Source organism: Giraffa tippelskirchi, chromosome 5 (assembly GCF_054371585.1).
Source record: "Giraffa tippelskirchi isolate mGirTip1 chromosome 5, T2T-mGirTip1v1.2.pri, whole genome shotgun sequence".
NCBI classification, from domain to species: Eukaryota; Metazoa; Chordata; class Mammalia; order Artiodactyla; family Giraffidae; genus Giraffa; species Giraffa tippelskirchi.
This window is the reverse complement of record NC_137279.1, coordinates 34263158-34284739: the sequence shown is the minus strand read 5'-3', so window position 1 is coordinate 34284739 and position 21582 is coordinate 34263158. Positions and strand designations below refer to the sequence as shown.

The window sequence follows — 21582 nt, the reverse complement described above, 5'->3', positions numbered from 1 at the left end:
CTGGCAGTTGGTGATGGACAGGGAAGCCTGATGTGCTGTAGTCTATGGATTGCGAAGAGTTGGACATGACTGAGCAACTGAACTGAACTGAAGGGAATGTAGTTTCACAAAATCCCATTAAGGATTATATGAGCAAACATGAAAGATTACAGCTGTATGCTATTTTACATAAGAATATTTTATAATTTATCTTTTTACCTGTTGAAAGATGTTCAGATTCTTTCCAGCTTTTCACTCTCAAGAACTATGCTACCAGGAATATTCATAGTGTGTTCACATCTCAGGAGTCAGGAATTTCTCTAGGTTTCACTGTAGACATGTGGAACTAACTGGTGAATAAACAGATGCTTTGGGTTTTTGTTTTCTGTTTCAATTTTTTTTGAAGTATAATTGATTTACGATGTTGTGCTAGTTTCAGGTGTACAGCAAAGTGGAAAAGAATATATATCCTTAGGTTATTACAAGATATTGAGTTATAGTTTCCTGTGCTAAACTGTAGGTCCTTTTTGTTTATTTTATATGTAGTAGTTTGTATCTGCTAATCCCAATTTCCCCAACTATCTCCTTTGGTAACCACAATTTGTTTTCTATGTCTGTGAGTCTACTTCTGTTTTGCATATAAGTTCATTTGTATCATTTTTTAAAATTCTACATATGACTGATATTAAGATATTTGTCTTTGTCTGACTTAACTTCATTTAGTGTGATAATCTCTAGGTCCATCCATGTTGCTGCAAATGGCATTATTTTTTATGGCTGAGTATTAGTCCATTGTATTGTTGTTGTTTAGTCACTAAGTCTTGTTTAACTCTTCTGTGACTGCGTGGACCATAGCCCGCCAGGCTCCTCTGTCCATGGGATTTTCCAGGCAAGAATACTGGAGTGGGTTGCCATTTCCTTTTCCAGGGGATCTTCCCAACCCAGGGATTGAATCCACGTCTCCTGCATTGCAGGTGAATTTGTTGCCAGTGAGCCACCAGGGAAACCCTTTCAATTGTATATGTAGTGTACATTGTATGTGTATATTGTACATATCTATATTATATGTGTGCGTGTGTGTGTGCTAAGTCGCTTCAGTTGTGTCTGATTCTTTGCAGCCTTATGGACTGTAGCTCTCCAGGCTTCTCTGTCCGTGGGATTCTCCAGGCAAGAATATTGGAGTGGGTTGGCATGTCCTCCTCCAGGGAATCTTCCCGACTCAGGGGTTGAACCCAAGTCTCTTACGTCTCCTACATGGGCAGACAGGTTCTTTGCCACTAGTGCTACCTGGGAAACCCATATATTATGTTTATATGTATATGTATATTATATATCTTCTTTATCCACTCATCTTTCCATGAACACTTAGATTGCTTTCATGTCTTGGCTATTGTCTTGGGAAATAGTGCTGCTATGAACATTGGGGTGCTTGTATCTTTTCAAATTACATTTTTCGCCAGATGTGTGCCCAGGAGTAGGCTTGCAAGATCATATGTCAGCTCTGTTTTTAGTTTTTTGAGGAATTCCCATACTGCTCTCCATAATGGCTGCATCAATTTTCATTCCCACCAACAGTTCCTTTTTCTCCACACCCTCTCCAGCATTTATTATTCGTAGACTTTTTAATGACGGCTGGAATGAGCATTTTAACTTTACTAGATGTTTTTGACTTGGTCCCCGAAGTGGTTGCCCCATTTACAAACCCACTGTAGTGTCTCCAGGCTCCTGATTCCCCACGCCTTCCTCTGGCTTCCCCTGAAAACCAGCCACTTGGGTGGGGCAATTCCATGAGAGGGACATGGCCGTCTTAGAGCCACTGCTGAGTGAAGGGATGCAATCCGGGATGATCCATGGGTACCAATTTGTGGTGAGTTCACTCTATTCTCCCCTCTCCCTTCCTGAGAGTCCCCCTGGGGTTGGGGGTAGGGCAGATGAACACAAGTTATTTGGAAGCCACCTCCTCCTTGTGTTCTGGAAAAACCTAAATTCTGTGGGGAGAGAGAGTTGGTTGCCTCTGGTTGGAAGGAGTCCCTGAGACTGGTAAGTGGATGGAGAACAACTCCATGAAGAGAGTAGCCCTGTGCCTACTCCTGGGGGCAGCTTGGGCACCAGGGCACCTGTCTGGGCCACAACACTCATGTCCAGGAATGACAGTGAGGCTAGATGAGGGTGTCTTGAGTTACCAGGTGTGGCCCTTGGATGGGAGGGACTGCTGCTGATGTTTCATCTGGCTAGGGCACTGGGCTGGGATGGGGAGAGGCGCAGGAGCTCCAAGAATGAACCACATTGACCTTCCCTTTTGCTGACAGGATAGAGGCTCACAGGTGATCTTGACTGGTAAGGACTAGGGAAATAGACATTTCTGTGCATCTGAATGCGTGGGAAAATGCCACATCATTAACCAGCCATCTCAGTGCATTGTAAAATATGTGCCCTAAAGAGGAGTGACCTGGCACCATATCCACTCAGCCAGGTAAGGGAGGACTGAAAGAGGAAGTATTGGAAGTATTCCTGGAAGGAAGGACTGAAGGAGGAAGTGTTCCCAGAAGGATGAAGAGGACCCTTTGCTTAGAACTGGATGTCAAGTTAAGGGCTTCACCTTTGCAGTAATAAGTGGGGAGACATCAAAGGACTGTTTTCCTTCTTTGAAGGGATATGACATGAATAAATAGACTTGCATTCTTGAAAGATGATCCTGGCTGTGGTGTGGACAACAGATCAGAAGGCAGGCGGCTTGGCAACAAGGCAGGTGACTGATGAAGGTAGCCTGGGCCAGGGTGATGGGCATGGAGTGGCTGTGGGGAGACCAGGAGCAAAACACCTGCAGTCTGATGCTGCCCCAGTGGGGAAGTGGTGTCAGTTATTCTCAAGAAGAACTCAGGAGGAGCAAGTGTGTGTGGGAAGCTGAGAGTTCTGTTGGGGCATGTCTGATTCCAGAGCCTTTGACTGTGGGGACCTAGCAGGAGGTGGAGGGACCCAGCCTGGAGCTCTTGAGTGGGACCAGGCTCTGACTACACAATTGAGGGGTCATCAGGATACATGGATAATAAATAAGGCCCCTGGGCTGATGACATCACCCAGGGAAAGCCAGAAGAAAAGGGGACCTTGAACCAGACAAGATTGTTCATGTGGTTTTAGACTATATCAGGAGTTTCCTGGTGGCCTAGTGGTTAGGATTCCAAGCTTTCACTGCTGTGGCCTGGGTTCAGTCTCTGGTCAGGGAGCTGAGATTCCACAAGTCATGAGGTGTGGCTACATAATAACAACAACAGTAATAATAAAGTTCTATGTTTGAACTGGCTGCTTCTACCTTTAAAAATTGTTTTTATGAAAGTCTAGTTGACTTACACGGAGAAGGCAATGGCAACCCACTCCAGTACTCTTGCTTGACAAATCCCACGGACAGAGGAGCCTGGTAGGCTGCAGTCCATGGGGTCACACAGGGTCGGACACGACTGAAGCGACTTAGCAGCAGCAGCAGCAGTTGACTTACAATGTTGTATTAGTTTCAGGTGTACAGCAAAGTGACTCAGTTTTATGTACAGCAAAGTGACTCAGGCTTCCCTTGTGGCTCAGCTGGTAAAGGATCCGCCTGCAATGCAGGAGACCTGGGCTCAATCTCTGGGTTGGGAAGATCCCCCGGAGAAGAGAAAGGCTCTTTCTCTTTCCAGAATACTCCAATATTCTGGGGGTCTCAAAGAGTCAGACAAAACTGAGCGACTTTCATATATATATATATATATATTTTTTTTTTTGAGATTCTTTTCCTTTAGAGATTACTGCAAAGTATTGAACATAATTCTCTGTGCTATACAGTAGGTCCTTGTTGATTATTTATTTTTAATTGAAGTATAGTTGATTTATAATGTTGTGTTAGTTTCAGGTGTACAGCAAAGTGATTTAGTTTTTCATATATCCAGCTCAGTTCAGTTCAGTTGCTCAGTCATGTCCGACTCTTTGCAACCCATGAATCGCAGCACGCCAGGCCTCCCTGTCTATCACCAACTCCCGGAGTTTACCCAAATTCATGTCCATCGAGTCAGTGATGCCATCCAACCATCTCATCCTCTGTCGTCCCCTTCTCCTCCTGCCCCCAATACTCCCCAGCATTAGGGTATTTTCCAATGAGTCAACTCTTCGCATGAGGTGGCCAAAGTATTGGAGTTTCAGCTTCAACATCAGTCCTTCCAATGAACACCCAGGACCGATCTCCTTTAGGATGGACTAGCTGGATCTCCTTGCAGTCCAAGGGACTCTCAAGAGTCTTCTCCAACCCCACAGTTCAAAAGCATCAGTTCTTCCGCGCTCAGCTTTCTTTATAGTCCAACTCTCACATCCATACATGACCACTGGAAAAACCATAGCCTTGACTAGATGGACCTTTGTTGGCAAAGTAATGTCTCTGCTTTTAAATATGCTGTCTAGGTTGGTCATAAGTTTCCTTCCAAGGAGTAAGCGTCTTTTAATTTCATGGCTGCAATCACAATTTGCAGTGATTTTGGAGCCCCCCAAAATAAAGTCTGACACTGTTTCCACTATTTCCCCATTTATTTTCCATGAAGTGATGAGACTAGATGCCATGATCTTAGTTTTCTCAATGTTGAGATTTAAGCTAACTTTTTCACTCTCGTCTCTCACTTTCATCAAGAGGCTTTTTAGTTCCTCTTTACTTTCTTCCATAAGGGAGGTATCATCTGCATATCTGAGGTTATTGATATTTCTCCCGGCAATCTTGATTCCAGCTTGTGCTTCTTCCAGCTCAACGTTTCTCATGATGTACTCTGAATATAAGTTAAATAAGTAGGGTGCACGTCCAAGGTCAGGGGCAGCAGCCGAGAGGAGCAACCCCACATCCAAGGAGCGGCAGCTGTGCAGGCGCAGGAGGGCCGGGAGGAGCTACTCCACGTTCAAGGTCAGGAGGGGCGACCGTGAAGAGATACCCCTCGTTCAAGGTAAGGAGCAGTGGCTGTGTTTTGCTGGAGAAGCTGTGAAGAGTTACCCCATGTCCAAGGTAAAAGAAACCCAAGTAGGATAGTAGGTGTTGCAAGAGGGCATCAGAGGGCAGACATACTGAAACCATAATCACAGAAAACTTGCCAGTCTGATCACATGGACCACAGCCTTGTCTAACTCAATGAAGCTAAGCCATGCCATGTGGGGCCACCCAAGACGGACGGGTCATGGTGGAGAGGTCTGACAGAATGTGGTCCACTGGAGAAGGGAATGGCAAACCACTTCAGTATTCTTGCCTTGAGAACCCCATGAACAGTATGAAAAGGCAAAATGATAGGATACTGAAAGAGGAAGTCCCCAGGTCGGAAGGTGCCTAATATGCTACTGGAGATCAGTAGAGAAATAACTCCAGAAAGAATGAAGGGATGGGGCCAAAGTAAAAACAATACCCAGTTGTGGATGTGACTGATGATAGAAGCAAGGTCTGATGCTGTTAAGAGCAATATTGAATAGGAACCTGGAATGTTAGGTCCATGAATCAAGGCAAATTGGAAGTGGTCAAACAGGAGATGGCAAGAATGAACGTCGACATTCTAGGAATTAGCGAACTAAAATGGACTGGAATTGGTGAATTTAACTCAGATGACCATTATATCTACTACTGTGGGCAGGAATCCCTTAGAAGAAATGGAGTGGCCATCATGGTCAACAAAAGAGTCCAAAATGCAGTACTTGGATGCAATCTCAAAAATGACAGAATGATCTCTGTTTGTTTCCAAGGCAAACCATTCAATATCACGGTAATCCAAGCCTATGCCCCAACTAGTAACTCTGAAGAAGCTGAAGTTTAACAGTTCTATGAAGACCTACAAGACCTTTTAGAACTAACACCCAAAAAAGATGTCCTTTTCATTATAGGGGACTGGAATGCAAAAGTAGGAAGTCAAGAAACACCTAGAGTAACAGGCAAATTTGTTCTTGGAGTACAGAATGAAGCAGGGCAAAGCCTAATAGAATTTTGCCAAGAGAATGCACTGGTCATAGCAAACACCCTCTTCCAACAACACAAGAGAAGACTCTACACATGGACATCACCAGATGGTCAACACTGAAATCAGATTGAGTATATTCTTTGCAGCCAAAGATAGAGAAGCTCTATACAGTCAGCAAAAACAAGACCATGAGCTGACTATGGCTCAGATCATGAATTCCTTACTGCCAAATTCAGACTTCAATTGAAGAAAGTAAGGAAAACCACTAGACCATTCAGGTATGACCTAAATCAAATCCCTTATGATTATACAGTGGAAGTGAGAAATAGATTTAAGGGACTAGATCTGATAGAGTGCCTGATGAACTGTGGATGGAGGTTGGTGACACTGTACAGGAGACAGGGATCAAGACCATCCCTATGGAAAAGAAATGCAAAAAAGCAAAATGGCTGTCTGAGGAGGCCTTACAGATAGCTGGGAAGAGAAGAGAAGTGAAAAGCAAAGGAGAAAAGGAAAGATAGTCCCATTTGAATGCAGAGTTCCAAAGAATAGCAAGGAGAGATAAGAAAGCCTTCCTCAGCAATCAATGCAAAGAAATAGAGGAAAACAACAGAATGGGAATGACTAGAGATCTCTTCAAGAAAATTAGAGATACCAAGGGAACATTTCATGCAAAGATAGGCTCGATAAAGGACAGAAATGGTATGAACCTAACAGAAGCAGAAGATATTAAGAAGAGGTGGCAAGAATACACAGAAGAACTGTACAAAAAAGATCTTCACGACCCAGATAATCACGATGGTGTGATCACTCACCTAGAGCCAGACATCCTGGAATGTGAAGTCAAGTGGCCCTTAGGAAGCATCACTACAAACAAAGCTAGTGGAGGTGATGGAATTCTAGTTGAGCTATTTCAAATCCTGAAAGATGATGCTGTGAAAGTGCTGCACTCGATACGCCAGCAAATCTGGAAAACTCAGCAGTGGCCACAGGACTGGAAAAGGTCAGTTTGCATTCCAATCCCAAAGAAAGGCAATGCCAAAGAATGCTCAAACTACCACACAATTGCACTCATCTCACACGCTAGTAAAGTAATGCTCAAAATTCTCCAAGCCAGGCTTCAGCAATACGTGAACCGTGAACTTCCAGATGTTCAAGCTGGATTTAGGAAAGGCAGAGGAACCAGAGATCAAATTGCCAACATCCACTGGATCATCGAAAAAGCAAGAGAGTTCCAGAAAAACATCTATTTCTGCTTTCTTGACTATGCCAAAGACTTTGACTGTGTGGATCACAATAAACTGTGGAAAATTCTGAAAGAGATGGGAATACCAGACCACCTGACCTGCCTCTTGAGAAATCTGTATGCAGGTCAGGAAAGAACAGTTAAAACTGGTCATGGAACAACAGACTGGTTCCAAATAGGAAAAGGAATATGTCAAGGCTGTATATTGTCACCCTGCTTATTTTTATATATTATATATACATATTTTTTCAGATTCTTTTTCCTTATAGATTATCACAAAATATTACATATAGTTTTATGTACTGTACAGTACATCTTTAATGGTTATTTATTTTATTTTAATTTTTTATTGACATATAGGTAATTTACAATGTTGTGTTACCTCTGCCTTTTGATTGACATCCCAAACACTGTACTTATAGTCATTTTCCCCAGCCTTATATTACAGAGCGTTTCATATAAAAATAACCACCACAAAAGCTAGTCCGTTTTTCTACGATCATGAACATCATCCAAAGTCCGAGAAAAACCAAGTCACAAGCTGAAACTGCCACTGGCACGATGGTTATGAATTTCTAGTTACACATTGCTTCAATCATGAGACTCTTAGCTCATGGTTAACTTAAAAAGGTCCTCATTAAATGGGAATGGGAAAATACATTTATTATTTATTTCTAAGCAAACAGTCTTTGATAATGTAGTGAGGCATCTTTACGACGTGCTCTGATATGATCTTTCTAAATCTGGACTCATGAGGTCTGGCTCTGAAGAAATGAGATCTACTGTTTTTACAAACACACCAGAACTTACGTATTCCAAGGGTGTTTCTTCTTCAAAGCGCAAGGATTAGTCAAATGATCACGCCCTTTGGAATGACGTCATTGAAACTCCTTTTGGAGACAAGAGGCTCTCCTGATATCTGCTACAGGGGTTCCTGCAACCCTTTTGAGGAGGACAAGGGGACTTGAATTTTGGAATCGGCCAAGTCACCTGATGCCAAGTTCGATGAGTAAGAGCAAAGGCTGAGCCAAGTCATATCAGCTCAGCAAACCGGTGGTGTTCACACCCCACCTGAACCTTTTCCTCCCCAATTTTCACCTTCTCATGAAGAGCATCACCACCCCCCCCCCCGAAAACTAATTTCATTAAAGCATTTATCTAAAATTTAGGCATACTTGTGTTTCTTCTCCTTTCTGCATGCCCAAACCTGATCCACTCCTGGTCTACTTAACTTTTTCTCTGACATTTACTCCAGAACCCAGCACCACCGTCATCTCACTGCCCCATGCCAAGCCAAGGGTCACCAACCTCCTCATGAGGTTGTGGGCTCCAGCTCCCTCCATTGCTTCTCACTAGGCATGTTCTGCTGTTTTCCGGCTGACCACCCTTCACAAGTCTCATCACCATCACAAGCGTCCAGACAAATTCCCTGGTGGAACTTGTTCCTGGCAGAGCTGCACCTCCTAAGCTTTGTCTTGGTTCCTTGCATTTGCTGAGGTTTCTGCCTCCTTAGAGACATTGCAAATGCTGTTTCTGCAGCCCTGGGACCCTCTGCCTTCATGCTCTGTGTACCTAGCTCCTTTGCACTGGCATTGGTTTCTTAGGGCTGCTGAAACAAATGACTGAAAACTGAGTGACTTAAAACAGCAATTTTGTCTCTCAGACTTCTGGAAGTAAGAAGTCCAAAATCAGGATGTTGTCAGAGTTACATTCCTTTAGAAACCTAAAGAGGAGCTTCCTTCTTTGCCTGGTGCAACTTCTCGTGTCACCTGCAGTCCTTGGCTTGTAGCTGCATCGCTCTGGCCTCTGCTTCCATCTTCATTTTTTTAAAATTTTATTTACTTATTTATTTTTGGCTGTGCTGGGTCTTTGTGGCTGCACACGTGCTTTCTCTAATGCATGGGCTTCTCATGTTGCAGAGCACTGGCCCTAGAGTGCACAGGCTTGATAGTTGTGGCATGCAGGCTTAGTTGCCCTGTTGCATGTGGAATCTTCCTCGACCAGGGGTGAAACTGGTGTCCCCTGCATTGGCAGGTGGATTCTTAAGCACTGGACCATCAAGGAAGTCCTCTGCCTCCATCTTCTCATGGCCTTTTCCTTTGCGTTTGTCTCTTTTTCTAAGGACATCAGTCATATTGAGTGAAGGCCTATCCTACTCCAGCTTGTGTGGTCAGTTGCATCTGACTCTTTGCAACCCCTAGTCTGTAGCCTGCCAGGCTCCTCTGTCCGTGGAATTTTCCAGGCAAGAATACTGGAGTGGATTGCCATTTCCTCCTCCAGGGGATCTTCCTAACCCAGGGATCGAACTGGCATCTTTTGCATCTCCTGCATTGGCAGGCGGATTCTTTACCGCTGCACCCCCTGGGAAACCCAGCTAGCCACTGGACCACCAGGGAAGTCCCACTCCAGTATGACCTCATTTTAACTGTTTCTATCACAACCCTATTTCCAAATAAGGTGACTTTCACAGGTACTAGGTGTTGGGCCTTTGACAAATCTTGAGGGGTGGGCAGATACAATTCAACCTCTAGTAGCAGCTTTCAGATCTCAGACTAGACCTTTTTCCTCCAAGAGACTGAGCTCTGCAGGGTGAGCTGTGTGTCTTTGTCTCAGCCTTTAGCCAGCTTCCCCGGCAGTCTTCTCAACTTAGATGAACATATGTGTTCAGTTGTCTTATCTTTGTGTCTACCTTTCACTTGAATGTAAGTTAAGCTCCTTGAGCACTGGGTTCATATGGCTGCTCTTTCTCCAGAGCCTGGAAAGGTATAGGCACAACATTGATGCACCATGCATTTTTATTTGTGAATTTAAAAATATATACACTATTGATATCATGTGTAAAATAGATAATTGGGCTTTCCCAGTGCCTCAGGGGTAAAGAATCTGCCTGCAATGCAAGAGCTGCAGGAGACTTGGGTTCAGTCCCTTGGTTGGGAAGATCCCCTAGAGGAAGACACAGCAACCCACTCCAGTATTCTTGCCGGGAGAATCCCATGGACAGAAGAGGCTGACAGGCCATAGTCCATAGGGTTGCAAAGAGTTGGACCTGACTAATGAGAACCTACTGTATAGCTCAGTGCTCCGTGGTGACCTGAATGAGAAGGAAATCCAAAAAAGAGTTGATATACATATAGCCGATTCACTTTGCTCTACAGTAGAAACTAACACAACACTGTAAAGCAATTATATTACAATAAAAATTAATTTTAAAAAATGAGTTGCAGGCTAGAGAAAGTAGCAGGGGCCTGAAGATTGGAGAACATATCATCACAAGACCGTAACTTACATCCAGCTCACGCTTCATCATTTGTCTTCGCAGCCTTTATCTCACATCATCTGCCCAACAACTCAGCACAATAAGCCAAGCAAGCCTATATATCTCCCCATTTTATATAGAAGTCAAGCTCATAACAAAAGGAGATGCTGTTGTTGAGATAGGACCACAGATTTGTAGAGCCGAAAGGAATCTCGTAAGATGGGTCTGATCTCCTTGTTTTACAAAGGAGAAAACAGGAGCTGGAGAACTGAAGCCATTCACTTATAATATCTTATCTGCTTGCTAGTAGAGCTGTAATTAGATTCTTTCCATTGCTTTTTTTTTTTTTTTTTTGGCTGTGCTGCTTGGCATTCGGGATCTTAATTGTCCAACCAGGAATGGAACCCACACCCCTTGCACTGAAAGTGCAGAGTCTTAACCACTGGACCACCAGGGAAGTCCCCCTGAGCTCTTCAACTTCTCATCAGATTCCAAGAGAGTAATTCCAAACATGTTTGGGGAATGGCAGACTCATCCCAGTAAATGTGTATCCTCCCCAAATGATGACATGGTTGGATGACACTTTTGGAATACATGAAGCCAAACTGCCTGGGTGGGAAGCTCGACTCCACCCCTTCCGGGCTTGGTGAACTTGAGGGACCTCGTAAATCAATTCACACCAAGACATCTGTGATTCATGTGATATCTACCCAGGTTGAACCTACTTTTGAAAAGAAATCGTTAGCCCCAGGCAAAAATCTCTGCTGCTGGTGCCTCCTGTAATATCTGACACAGAGTCAGTGCCCAATAAATAGGGAATGCATGAACAGGGCTGGAACTCGGGTGCAATTGAACTTGGACGTGGGGGAGGTTCTGGAGCAAGAGGGAGCCACCCAGAATTCCTCAGTTCATTCACAGTTGTGATGCATCACCTATGCCATACGTGTGTAGGATTGTGTAGTCCTGAAAACTCGTTTCAGGAAGGACAAGCACAAGCTAATGAATCAGTGAAACTTGGCATCATAACACAAGTGATAATTACAGGATAATAAGCTCCATTATATCAGTTTTCAGGGAGTTACAATAGACTATTCCACTGAACACATTGGCTAATAGATCCCTGTGGCCAAAAACCCATAAAACACATCAGGCAGGATTTTATGAAAATATGTCCATATTTTTGTGTGCAACCTGGGACAGCATATACACTTTTAACTATTTTTGTAAAAATTTTTATTTATTTGACTGTGCGAGGACTGCATTCTTAGTTGCATCACATGAGAATTTTTTTTTTTTTAGTTGTGGCATGTTAATTCTTAGTGTTGGCATATGGGATCTAGTTCCCCAACCAAGGATAGAACCCAGGCCCCCTGCATGGGAGCATGGAGTCTTAGCCACTGGACCACCAGGGAAGTCCACATTTTTAATTATTGTGTGTCAAGAAAATAGCTTGAAGGAGAACCATTAAAGTAATCACAAGGAGGGGAGATTGTTGTTGGGGGTAGAATAAAAAAGTTAGTTGTTTTTTTTTTTTTATCTATTAAGAGGATGGAACAAGGGAAACTATAAAATAATTTCTGAAGGATTTCCTGTCCATTAGACAAATATTTATCAAATGCTTACTTGGTCTGGGCACATCTAGGATTCAAAATGCACAAGATAGACCAAGCCCTGTCCTCAGGCAGTCATTAAATAATAACATGAGCTTGTTTACCAAATTTTGGGAAATTAGTTGGAAGGATTGTCTCATGAAGCTTGGCAGGGGTACATTTAGAACAAACAGAAGAATTTGCCCACAATGCCCAAGACCAGAGAGATGCCCAAAGGATAGTTAGTAATTTTATGTAACAAAGAAATGTTGATACACCTGATACTCTTTACATTTTGTTGTTGTTCAGTCTCTAAGCCATATCTGACTCCTTGCAACCCCATGGACCACAGCATGGCAGGCTTCCCTGTCCTTCATTATTTCCCAAAGTTTGCTTAAATTCACGTCCATCCATTGTGTTAGTGATGTCATCCAACCATCTGATTCTCTGTCACCCCCTTCTCCTCCTGCCCTCAATCTTTCCCAGCACCAGGGTTTTTTCCAATAAGATGGTTCTTTGCATCAGGTGGTCAAAGCATTGGAGCTTTAGCTTCAGCATCAGTCCTTCCAGTGAATATTCAGGGTTGATTTCCTTAAGGATTGATTGATTTGATGTCCTTGCTGTCCAAGGGACTCTTAAGAGTCTTGAAAGCATCAATTCTTCTGCCCTCAAGCTTCTTTATGGTCCAACTCTCACATCCGTACATGACTACTAGAAAAACCATATCTCTGATTACACGGACCTTTGTTAGCTAAGTAATGTCTCTGCTTTTTATTATGTTTTCTAGGTTTGTTATAGCTTTTCTTCCAAAATATCCTTTATAGGTATGTGTTAGTTGCTCAGCCACGTCCAACTCTTTGTACCTCATGGACTGTAGCCTGCCAGGCTCCTTTGTCCATAGAATTCTCCAGGTGAGAATACTGGCATGGGTAGCTATTCCCTTCTCCAGGGGATCTTCCTGATCCAGGTCTCTTGCATTGCAGGCAGATTCTCCACAGTCTGAGATACCAGGGAAGCCCTATCCTTTACACAGTAATATCAAAACTCCACAGGCAAATCAGAAGGAGATATAAATGGCCTATTGAATTAAATGCAAATTAAAATATGTGCAAAATTAAATGCAAATTAAAATATAACAATCTGGAGTTGTTAGTAAACCTTCAGAATTAGTAGGTCAGCAGGTAGAAGAGACTAACAGACTTGAAATTGATTCTGATAAATCTACATGGGGTGTCTACTGATCCATTAGTGAGAACCAGAATCTTGGAGGCTATGAAAAGTAACACTTGAAAAATAACTTGTTGTCAGAGTTTCCCTGCATATGAGTTTATTTAGTCTAAGTCAGAAGATTCACAAAACCTTTCCTTGAGACCACTGTGGGGAGACAGAGAAATGCTGAGTTGACTTGTTGGCACCCGGTCCAGCTGAACTTTCTTATGTAACAATGGCCTCAGCTGGTTCGTATGAGAACTTGTGAAATGAAAGCTCAGAGTGGCCAAAACAAATACGTAGCCAGATTTAAGCTGACTTGGCCAATGTTTCTTTAACATTCTCATCTTATGAACATAGAAAACTTATAAAATACAAGGCTGTGCATTTACCACAAATCATGACTGGGAACTGTCGTTTGCCCGTATCTCTGTTACATCATCTTCACTATCAAAAGCTTGAACATTCCATAAAGTCCATGGAAAGCATTCAAAACCATAATGAAAACAAGCAAGTCAGGAATGGGGAAATGCATGCTTTCTGTTCTCTGCTGGGTGTAGCCAACAGTTTTCTCTTTCATAAGTGTTGTTGGATCTTTCTAGCAAACACCTAGAACCCTCTCCTCTCCAGAAATCAGGTATTGGTAGACCAGGAGATGTGTTTGTTTAGCACTCTGTGCCTTTATTCCCAGAAGAAGGGAAATGGGACAGAACACTCTGTCCAATAAACAATTGCTCAAGGTGTTGGGCAAAAGAAATTGGGACAGGAAGCAGACAGACTTACTCGTTGCCCCAGGTAACTGCCTGATAAGGCAAACACGCGTGTACAGCAAGTTCCTGTCCTCCTCTGATAAATATTTATGTGCTCAGCCCTGTGTTTGAAAGCACTAAACCATTTCTCAGTCTGAACATTGACCTTTGGATGCAAAACATAGGACTAATTTCGAAGGTGATGTAATTAATTTTTGTGGCTCCAAGCTGCACTGGAAACAAGAGAAACTGTTGTTTTTGTGAGTGTTCAAAAAGCAATTCAGCAGGTGTGAGCGACTTTCAGGTTATTTTGTCAGTTTATAATCTGAGCATTCTCCTTTTTTTAAGTCAGGGATGCATTCTTTAAATTGAAGTATAGTTGATTTACAAGTTTGTGTTAATTTCTGCTGTACGACAAAGTGATGTAGTTATATATACAAATACATTCTTTTTATAGTCTTTTCCATTATGGTTTATCACAGGATATTGGACCTAGTTCCCTGTGTTTTACTGTAGGACCTTGTTGTTTATCAATTCTATATGTAATAGTTTGCACCTGCTAATCCCAAGCTCCCAATCCATCCCTTCCCCACAATCTGGGACTTTTTTAAATTGCTACTGTAATTCAACGATTTTTGAGAGACAATGATCTGGGAGTATTATAAGCAAACCCACATTCTCTTGATAAAAGAAGAACTGATGAATGAATAATCCGTCCTTCTGATTATTCTGGGTTAATGCACAAGATTTGTATTGGGTTGGTCAGAAAGTTCGTTTGGGTTTTTCCATAAGATCTTGCCAAAAAAATCCAAATGAAATTTCTGGCCAACTCAATATTTTTTCTTGGAGATAATGAGGGTTTTATTTTTAGGATATTGGTTTAGCATGACCCCAAATTTCTGTGACCAACATATACTTCACTTTAACGTTCTTAAAATGTACAGGCAAACTATTCTCCTATGGTCAGTTAAATTAATCCCATCCCAAACAAAAGTAAAAGGTAAACAAGTAAAAATATTTGTCACAAACACCACCACCACCTTTCCAGGTGATACAAACTGGAGACTCGGGTTCCTCCTCATCACTTCTGCCTCTCTGACTCCCAGTGTTCAATGGATCTAAAGATCTTATTGTTTTCCCCCTGGAAATACATCAAATCCACAAACTGCCCTTTCTCTGCCTCCTCCAACTTGCTATTTGCATAGGCGCCTCCAAGCATTAACTCACCAAAACCAAACTCAAGGTCCTCCCTGCCAGTGGGACCCTTGCCGATTTCCATTTCTCACTAAAAGGCATCCTCTCTGGATCTACCCTCCAGGACCTGAGTCTACATCCTGGGCTTCCCCCAACCCCCCTCCCTGACTCGCCCTTCGCCGGGTCTTGTGAATTGACCTTCTTGAACATCTTGGAGTCATCCATTTATGCCATTCTGTGTTCACTGCTTTTTCTTAGTGTGGAAGTTGCTCAGTCGTGTCCGACTCTTTGTGACCCTATGGACCGTACAGTCCATGAAATTTTCCAAGCCAGAATACTGGAGTGGGTAGCCTTTCCCTTCTCCAGGGGATCTTCCCAACCCAGGGATAGAACACAGGTCTCCTGCATTGCAGGCGGATTCTTCACCAGCTGAGACATAAGGGAAGCCCATTTTTCTTAGGACACACTCATCTCCCACCTGGGCCACTGAATGGCCTCCCAGGACCTCTGGGATTGCTGCCCTGGCTTCATTATCCCCAACCTAGCCAGATACCTTTCCCAAACATAAACCTGATGGAACCACTTCCTGACTGAAAATCATCTGTGACTTTCCTTTGTCCTAAACATGAAGAAGATCCCATCTCCATCCTAGCAGGAGGAGGGGGTTGCACCACCATCTCTCCTTCTGCCCCATGGTGTACGCCCAGAGCTCCAGCCACACTGGCTCTACAACAACGGCTGCCCAGTTGACTCTCCCCTTTTTCCCCTCTTCATCCACCTCTAAGAACTTATCAGTATTTGAGATTGGCTTATTGATTATCCAGCACATCAAAGGTGCTCAGTGAATATTTGTGGAATAAATGAATGACTGAATGGATGAACCTATTAAGGCAAGCACCAAGGTGATGGAAGGTGAATTCATCCAAGAAAATGGCAGAGCAGAGAGGGGAGAAGAAAACCACAAGATGTGAAGAAGGAAATGGCAACCTACTCCAGTAATCTTGCCTGGGAAATCCCATGGACAGGGGAGCCTGGTGGGCTACAGTCCATGGGGTCTCAAAGGTTCAGACGTGACTGAGCACAATCATCTTTAGGAACAGTGTAGGCCACACAAAACACATTAGTGGCTCATAGTTTGTGGCCTCTGGTTTAACATCTTTCTTTCCCTTTTGGCTCTCTACTCCACGGGGGCACATGCCCGTGGGTCTGCTCTGCCCACCACAGTGTCTGGATTCAACAAAGGGAAAACTAAAAATAGAAGATGGACTCACCCTCTCAGCACAGTAGAGCACCAGTGTATTCAGAAAGAATACACTGGCAAGGAGATGGCATTCACTCCCCACCTCTTTTTGGATTGCCCGCTGGAAATGTCATCATTTCCCTTTAAGCCCTACTCGCAGTTGAGCCCCGCAAGCCTCCTTGTTCTCTGCCCTGAAGTCATCACAATGGCCAGATGGGTTCTGGCCACGGCCGGGCCCTCGGTGACATCACTAAGGGCCCAGCCCTGCCTGGTCCTCAGTCTCCAGATGCCAGGGCAGACCAGCACACCAGGAGCCACTTCCTCTCTGCTCACCATGCGGTCTGTCATATGGTTCTTTTTCTGGTCTATGTGTGTCTCCTCTTTCTGTGCTTTTGTGTTTTACTGTCTGAGAGATGACACCATAGAACTCCCCGGGAAGGTGCCCTGTGGAAGGCACTTTCGAATTCAAGAGAATCTACCAGAGCATGACCAAGGCTGGCTTGGGAGCAAGTCGCACTGGCTTTTTCTCCTTGTTGTGCTGTTTGTGATACAGAAGTTTCCAGGATACAGTGACGAGAGTACTGTGCAGACTCTTCCTGCCCTTCGGGGCGGTTCACTTGGCTCTTCAGGAAAGAAAAATAAAAAGGCTTCCCCCAACAAAGACTATATGTTCGATATCTTAAACCAGCTCGAGATGGACCTTGTGAAATTTGTGTCCAGGGTGCGGAATCTGAAACTTGCCATGGCAACCGGCAGTAACTTCAGTCTTCCCAGTTTCAAGGTACCTGCTGACACACACAATAACATTACAATATATGAGCTATGGGGAGATGAAGACTCCAATGAAAATTCCAGGTGAATGTGTGTGTCAAAGTAGACGAGGAAAAGCTGAGTATGGACAAAGTGTATCCAAACTAATAAAACTATTCTGAAGCAAAAGTAAAATAAATAAATAAATAAAACCACAGATGGAAGCCTAAGCCTCAGGTGGTTGTCACTCATATCTATATTCTTGGGCTTCCCTAGTGGCTCAGCTGGTAACGAATCTGCCTGCAATGCAGGAGACCTTGGGTTGGGAAGATCCACTGGAGAAGGGAATGGCTACCTACTCCAGTGTCTGGCCTGGGGAATTAGTCCATGGTGCTGCAGAGTCGGACACGACTAAGTGACTTTCACTTTACTTCACTTAAGAAAGGGGAAATCGCTTCTGACCAATGGTCAGATGCCTTAACCTGGATGTCTAGTCTCCAAGCCTGATTCCCACTTCCCTTCACATTTCAGCTCAAACCACCTTCTTTCATGTCCTTATACATAACCAGCTCCTTTGGCCTCAGGGCCTTTGCACCTGCTAATATCTTTGCCAGGAATGCTCTCCAACTCCACATACCATCTTTAGTTCCTTTTTAAAAAAAATATTTAATTTTTGGCTGTGCTGGACCTTCATTGCTGTGCAAGGACTTTCTCTATTTGCAGTGAGCGAGGTTCTCTAGTTCCTGGCAGTGCTCGGCCTTCTCACTGCAGTGGCTTCTCTTGTGGAGCACAGGCTCTAGGTGTTTGGGCTTCAGTAGTTGCTGCACATGGGCTCAGTAGTTGCTGCTTGCAGGCTCTAGAGCACTGGCTCAGTAGTTGTGGCACACAGGCCTAAGTGCTCCACAGCATGTGGGATCTTCCAAGACCAGGGATCAAACCTATGTCTGCTGCATTGGGGGGAGGATTCTTAACCACTGGACCACCAGGAAAGCCCTAGCTATTTCCTATTCATCTGTTAAATCAGAGTTACAATGTCACTTCCTGACCAAAGACTTCCCTGAACCCTAGATTAGATCGGATCCTCTTTATCACACTCTGGTCCTTACCTTCACATCACTTATCCCAATTCATTATTATGTATTTGGGTAATTCTTCCACACTGTCTACCTTTCTGCCCCACCAGTGCAGGGATTGTGATCTTGTTTCCAACCTCACCTTGTAGCCCAACATCCAACTCAGGGCCTCATCTAAAAAGGTGCCCAATGAGTATTTGATGATTTTATGTAACAAAAGAAGCGTTGCTACTCATAACATCCTCTATTTGTATGATAGTAAAACTCTAATAGAAAAAGTGGGCAAAGGATAGCAGGCAATTCAATGAGGAGAGGTACAAATAGCCAGTTTTATTTGTAATAAGAGAAATACATATTAAAATACAGCAAAATTCAGAACTTCCATGATGGTCCAGTGGCTAACACTCTGTGCTCCCAATGCAGTGGGCTCAGGTTCCATTCCTACTCAGGGTACTAGATCCCACATGCTACAACTAAGACTTGGTGAAGCCAAATAAACAACAGCAAAATACAGCAAAATACCATTTCAATATGCTCATTTGACAAACTTTTAAAAAAAGTAATAGTAACATCTACAGATTCAATGCAATCTCTATCAAAATCCTAACAATGTTTTTTGCAATGATAGAAAATTCATCCTAAAATTCATATGGAATCTCAAAGGACTCAGAAGAGCCAAAAAAATCTTGAAAAAGAACAGATTTGGAGGCCTCATACTTCCTGGTTGTAAAACTTCCTATAAAGCTACAGGAATCAAAACAGTATGGTACCATCAAAAGACAAGGGCTTCCCAGGTGGCACTAGTGGTAAAGAACTTGCCTGCCAATGGACCCCTGGAGGAGGGCATGGCAACCCACTCCAGCATTCTTGCCTGGAGAATCCCATGGACAGAGGACCCTGGTGGACTACAATCTGTGAGGTTGCAAAAGAGTCGGACATGACTAAACAGCTGAGCATGCACTATATCTTTTTGATGTTTTGAAACACAGTTTACAGCCTAGACCTATTCTGAGAGTTCTGACAGAGCTTTCCTAAGTGGGGCTGTTTGGTTGACAAAAGAAAAAATATGTATACTAATAGCCTTAGGCTGTTACTGAAGCAAATTTAAAATCCTACTGCCATGGAATTTGCAAGAGTGAACATACAAAGATTTAGTGTTTTTAGTCTAGACTCTTTGGAAGCATCTGAAAGTCTGTGCATAATAATTAACCTTTATTATGGATGTATCAGACTTTATTGCATAAATAATATAATCATTTGCTAGCTCTCCACTAGCTCTCACTCCTGGAGGCAGGAAGCTATGTGGGGAGCACTTGTATTTCAGAGAGATTTTCCTCCAGCATTTTCCAGTCTTTACACCCAGGGAAAGGTCATAAAATTGATATCCGGCATCAAATCATTTTTACAGTTGGAAACAAACTCACTTGGTTGTGAAACAGCCAAAGCTACTGTATCCTCATGTGAGGACTAGATCAAAACCACAAGAAATCGCAACACCGCATTTGCTCCCAGGGTTTTCATTTAATTTATTTTTTAGGCCGCAATGTCAGCCAGCAGAGTCAGAGTTTATTTCCTCTGCCTTTTGTGCTCAAGAGCTGCTGACATGCACTTGGGTATAACTCGGAAGACCCTCAATTTCCTGGTTCCCCTAATCCTGTTGCCCCAGGGACATTGGAATCCTGTTTCTTTCCCCAATCTACAAATCTATGCAATTGAAAAGGTTGCCTCAGCTAGAGCAGAAGCTTATCAACAACACCCAAAATGAGGGTCTAATTTACTTTTTTCATACACACAATCAGTTGTTCAGTTCCAACTGATACCATCAAATATTTTATTGCTAATCTACTATTAGGGGAGGGAAATTATCCCTTTCCTTCTACCCTTCTGTGCTCTCAGCTGGGACTCTGTAACAAAAGCTTAACAGGGGAAAAGCACACAAATTTATTAAATACAAGTTGCATGAGATACAGGAGCCATCATAAGGAAAGGAACACCTGAAGAAACAGTTAAACTTCAGTGTTTTTTAATACTAAGCTTGATCAAGAGTGGAAAATTGTGGGAAAATGTAATAGAAAAAAAGAGTATGAGCCCAGGGTAGTGAACTGGGGGGAACTTAGCAAAGCCTATTCTTTCAGGTTCCTCTCAGCATCCCTCCACCAGTGAGTGGAAAAGGCTCCTTTTCTCCAGGTATAGGGAGGGGACCTCTCACATGAGGGTCTTATGACCTGCTTCATGGGAAAGTCAGAGTCCTTCTGGCACCTGTCACTTCTCAAATCTTTTCATTTAAAAATATTCAATATGCCAGGGACCTCGCTGGAGGTCCAGTGGTTAGAAATTTGCCTTCCAAGGCAGGGGACATGGCTTCAATCCTTGGTTGGTTGGAGAACTAAGATCCTACATGCCAGGGAGCGGTTAAGCCATGTACTGCAACAGAGAAAACCCTTGTGCGCCACAAAGAAGACTCAGTGTAGCCAAAATAAATAAAAATAAAAACATTCAATACGTTGAGGTGCTGTATTTTGGAGAAGTATGCCTTGAACCCTGTCAGGACAACGCCATCTCTATTGCATGATCAAGACTCATAAACCTGTGGGTTTATTTTTGAGCTCTGTTCCTTTGTTGTTGCTCAGTCACTAAGTCGTGTCTGACTCTTTGTGATGCCATGGACTGCAGCATGCCAGGCTGCCCTGTCCTTCACTATCTCCCAGAGTTTGCTCAAATTCATGTTCGTTGAGTAGATGATGCCATCCAACCATCTCATCCTCTGTTGCCCTCTTCTCCACCTGCTCTCAATCCTTCCCAGCATCAGGGTCTTTTCCAATGAGTTGGTCCTTCACATCAGGGGCCAAAGTATTGGAGCTTCAGCTTCAGCATCAGTCCTTCCAAAGAATATTCAGGGTTGATTTCCTTTAGGATTGACGAGTTTGATCTCCTTGTAGTCCAAGAGACTTTCAAGAGTCTTCTCCAGCACCACAATTTGGAAGCTTCAATTCTCTGGCACTTAGCCTTCTTTATGGTCCAACTGTCACATCTGCACATGACTACTGGAAAATCATAGCTTTGACTATATGGACCTTTGTCAGCAAAGTGATATCTCTGCTTTTTAATACACTGTCTAGCTTTGTCATAGCTTTGTCCTTTAGTTTGCTTGTTTCTTTATGAGTCAATATGCCACATCTTAACTCCTGTACATTTATAATAAGTCCTGACATTTAGAAGGACAAATCCACAAAATTTCCACCTTGCCTTGTTTCTTGAAAATGGTCTTAACCAGTTTTGGCCATTTGTTCTTCCACCTATACTCCAGAATAAGCTTGTCAATTTCTCAAAAAGTCCTTTTGGGGCTTTTGAT

At 43.3% G+C, this 21582-nt stretch overlaps 1 protein-coding gene and 1 pseudogene across 6 annotated transcripts in view; one reads left to right on the top strand and one right to left on the bottom strand.

Moving 5' to 3' along the window:
• SLC45A1 (solute carrier family 45 member 1) overlaps positions 1-16595 on the bottom strand; it is a 92225-nt gene extending 75630 nt beyond the window's left edge. For all 5 annotated transcript variants that reach the window (XM_081485614.1, XM_081485613.1, XM_081485615.1 and 2 more), the window contains exon 1: positions 16439-16595. The gene's annotated coding sequence lies outside the window, so the exon portion shown is untranslated. The remainder of the gene's footprint in view (positions 1-16438) is intronic.
• On the top strand, positions 10769-17387 carry LOC145504548 (protein FAM209 pseudogene; annotated as a pseudogene). The gene has a single exon (XR_014052291.1). The product of XR_014052291.1 is annotated as a protein FAM209 pseudogene (transcript).
• Positions 17388-21582: the final 4195 nt, after the last annotated feature.